Source organism: Pteropus vampyrus, unplaced genomic scaffold (genome assembly GCF_000151845.1).
Source record: "Pteropus vampyrus isolate Shadow unplaced genomic scaffold, Pvam_2.0 Scaffold63, whole genome shotgun sequence".
Taxonomy (NCBI): Eukaryota; Metazoa; Chordata; class Mammalia; order Chiroptera; family Pteropodidae; genus Pteropus; species Pteropus vampyrus.
Window position 1 is genome coordinate 6,039,708 of NW_011888844.1, and position 4,320 is coordinate 6,044,027.

At 37.1% G+C, this 4,320-nt stretch overlaps 1 pseudogene; it reads right to left on the bottom strand.

Annotated features, from left to right (window-relative positions):
* Positions 1–1,924: 1,924 nt before the first annotated feature.
* LOC105292786 lies at positions 1,925–3,824 on the bottom strand (annotated as a pseudogene).
* Positions 3,825–4,320: the final 496 nt, after the last annotated feature.

Here is a 4,320-nt window from a genome sequence, read left to right on the forward strand (position 1 = left end):
AACATGAAATAATGTCTAAATTGTGCTTAAAATGTAGCAATAAAGCTCTCAATTTTTATTCATACATTTTGACAAACTCACTCCAGAATTAATGTCTAAAAGATAAAAAATTAAAACAAAATTATTCAGTCTATCTCTGATTTTAGAATGAAACTTAAACTTCTTAGTAGGGAGTAAAGGAACCATTCGCTTTAAATTATAGTTAAAAAATAAAATTCTTGAATAAAGAAAAAGTCAGAGTCATATAAAGGGAAAAATGCAAGACTGAAACCAAATCTTCATGTAATTTGTTACCTTAGAGTTTTGGGTTTTCTTTTGGAAATTATAAAGGAAAAAGAAAATGAAGAAAAATATTCACACAATGGACAAGTGGTGAAGCTGTAAAATCAGGTGTGCACAATTATTAGGAACACCCCAAAACCAAAGCGAGGTAGAAATAGCATGAGAAGCCATGTTTGATATTAATTACCATTAATAAAATAATAAACAAAACTCACTCTCCAAAAATGAATTACACTTGATGTAAGAGGTAACAGATTTCAAAATAATATGTTGCATGGCTCTTTCTATTGAATGAGTGATTAATGAAAATCAAAGACCAATGCAATTAAGTGAAAGAATAAAGCTTTTTCCTACCAGTTAGTCCCCTTGAGTTTTTCTTCTCTTTTTGAACAGTGTGTTGATATATTTAACTTGCCTAATACACCAAAAAGGATTTGGAATATCTTTTGGAACATTTGAATCAATTTGTGTTCCTGCTTACAAACTTGTGTGGAATTACTTGTAGAGAAATGCAAAGGAGGGAAGCCCAATTCATGAACTTCTGAATGAATATTTAATAGTATCACAGTGTGATAGGGCTATTGTCTTACATTTTTCCAAACATTATTTTGAATTAAGTCTTATGGCATTTAAAAGCTCATTGCAACAGGAAAAAAAAAAAAAACCCATACACATACCCACTTCTGTTTGACTGTGAGAAGAGGGAAGAATCATTTAGTGGTAATTACTAAGATCTTTATGTATGGTTATGAAAATTTATCCATTCCTTTACTTCAAGAGTGGCTTACTCCCTCAGAGAGAGAGGCTAAAAACCCAGAGCCCTCCTCGTCTTGGGGAGTTAAAATGCCTTCTGATGTTCTGACTTCCACTGCAGAATCATTAAATGTGTTAGTTTCCTTCTGGTGGAAGAGGCTCCAGGGAAAAATCATTCTAGACCAAATGGGTAAGCCCGGATGACCAGAAGTAATTTCTTTCCATTAGTAAGTGATAGGAACATTTGAATAAGAAATTTAAAAGAGCTCTAGAAATTCATATCTGTTTATCTATACACCTATAGTATCTATATACTCATAGACATAGATGTATAAAATAAAAACTCACAGCCATTTATTTGGCGGTGTTAGAGGAAATATTGTCTTTAATATACAAGAAAAGAAAATCCATGGATTTCAAATAGCTATCACATGAAAAGGATGCAAAACAATACACTGCCTCAAACTTTGTGTGTGTTTGCGTGTCTCTCTTTGTGTCTGTATGTATGTGTTTGTTTTTTTTGGGGGGGAGGTGTTTATAAACAACTTTTTATAAATAAAGTGCACTTTAGTTTACAATCTTTCTTTATAACTGTTATAAATTTTTTTAAAAAACAGTGTGTTCCATATAAAGAAATGGCAAGTTATTTAACTATGAAGATTTTACATGTAGTTTCCTTATAATGTTTTGTAGTATTGCACAGACGTGTAAAATCTGTCATTGTTAACAAAACAATAACAGACTTAGAAACTACTGAAATCTATAGATAGTACCACTACCCTTCACAAAAATATAGATTTTTTTCTTGTAAATTCTTACTGTCTAATCATATTTGTTATATGAAAATTATAAAAAAAAAACTATGCGGGAATTAGGTATTGTAAAACATTTATTCTGTTCCTTCTTCATCTGTCATGACTGAAACTAAGGACTCAATAGCTTGATCCAAATCATCTGCCCAGTGGAAAAAGCTTCCTACATTGTGTCCTCTCAAACTAGGAAAAGAGTTGAGTTGCTCCATAACTTCCTCTAACCCTGTGCTTGTGTTCTGGGGAGGACTGAGAAGATATTACTCGCCCATAGATTCTGAAGTTTGACTGCCAACCACCTGTAACAGCGTAGGCTTACTGCTGTCTGAACTCTGAAGGTAGAAGGAGAAGAGACTGATGTACTATTCACCTTGGCCTCTGCCTGGGGTTGCTCCAGCAGCTGCCTTAGCTTATGTAACTAGGACTCCAGCTGTTTATTGTGATCTTCCAGGATCTACATCCTGGCTTCCAGGTGGCCTTTGTGTTGATGAAGTAACTTGGCCTTAGCAATGAGTTCAGCATCCTGGCAACTCTAGCAACAGGTGGGCATCATTTCAGGAGGGGGTGGAAGTGGGGATAAGCCTTTGCATTTATGCCGCTGCTTTAGACAATCATATTCTGCTTGCAGATTTGTATTTTCTTCCTCAAGATCTGCTAGGATTCTCTCTAGTTCCCCTCTTTCCTCACTCTCTAAGGAAATCAAGATCTGGGCATGACTACGAGGCTGGCTCAGTTTGGGGAAGGGTCCTGGTTCAAACTTTGACAATAATGCTAGATTAACAAATGTTCATCACCTATGCTCTCATTAGGAGAGATACTATCATTTAGATAAGATCCATTGCTGTTTTCCACTTCCGCTAGCCTGTTATCACAATATTCAATGTATGAATGAATATCATTGTGTGAAAAGCTCAGGAGACGAGGCAGGTGCAGAACCTACTGTCGAGAAGTTGGTCAGAGTAACAGGAGTTTCCATGTTGTCCCCCTTTAAGACAGTCTGCACGGGTAGGCAGCCCATTTGGGGATGCTCCACAAAATTCCTTTTGGTTTGAAATTTTTTAGTACCTTGGCAAAGTCATGAACATCTCCTGATATAGTCACAGTGCAGTATTCCACTATGGGATAGTGCATTTTATGGCCTTTCACAACTCGATCAGAAAAAAAGCAACTTTGACAGACATCGTAAGTAAAGTGCTTTAGACTCTTGTACCTGAATCCAATGATGGACACTCCTTGCAGATGTTACACTTGGCCTGATGCTTGGCAGTTTCCACAGCAGCCACTCTGTGCAGGACAGGCAGCTACACCATGGACTGGAGATCCAGTCTCATCCAGTCTAGGAAGAGGACCACTTAAATCTCAGGCTTATTATTAGCAAATTGGAAGCAACTCCGGACACTCAGCTCAATGTTACTGCCCCCAAAAGGATGCAATTTCACACAACTGTCTTGGGATTTGGATAGAATTGTGCAGAAGGAAGCCCAGCCTGCGCTGGTCACAAAATCCTGTTGAACTCACTACTTGCTTGAAAAGGTATCTGTACCTGTCTTCCAAATGTGCTTTACGAAGAGAAATAATGCCAGTTTTAAAAGACAGGACCCGGATCCTTCCCATTCGTACCGTGTCATAAACATTCAGCATTCAGTTGAGACACATATCCATGCAGAGAGGGACATTGACCAGATTATTGTGTTCTTGCTCCAGACAATCATAAATAGTGGTCAAACAATTAATGATCTGCAAGATGTCCATGGGCTGGTCATTTTGCTTGAGATTATGCTGGTCCAAGGAATCACATGCAGCAGACAGGCTCAAGAGATCCAAGCAAAGGATCTTCTGCAGTCTTTAGAGTTTCATGGCAGTCCTACAAGCTGAGAACCTGACATTATTTAGGTCAGCTCAAGACTGGTAGAGCTCTGTCATTTTAGGATGGTCCCAGCAAGTTGTTTGGGTCTCATAGCCTTTGAGCTATTCCTTCATGGCTATAAGGGCTCTGTGGTTGGAGGAGAGTGAGTGGAGGACTGAGCTTCCCAATGTCCTGAAAAAGTGTTTTTCAAAGTAGTTGTAACATTTCATATGCTCACCAACAATACATGATAATTTGTTCCTCTACATCTTTTCTGACACTGTATATTGATCAGTATTTTTAGTTTTAACTCTTCTAATAGATTTGTAGAGATACCTTATGCTTTTAAGTTGCATTTTAATTTTCTTTTCTTTTATGTTTCTATTTTTTATTCTTTTTAATTAATTTCAAGTATATAGTACATTGATTAGACATTTGTATAGTTTATAAAATGATCACTCAAATTGTTCCTTCTGTTCTCTGGTTTTCCACCTGACTGCATTCCTTGTGCCATGCTCCCCAACCCCATGACCATCTATCAACTACTAATTTGTACTTCTTTAATCCTTCACCTCATTCTCCCAGCCCACTAACCCTGCTTTCCCTTTGTCCATCACAAATTGTCCATTA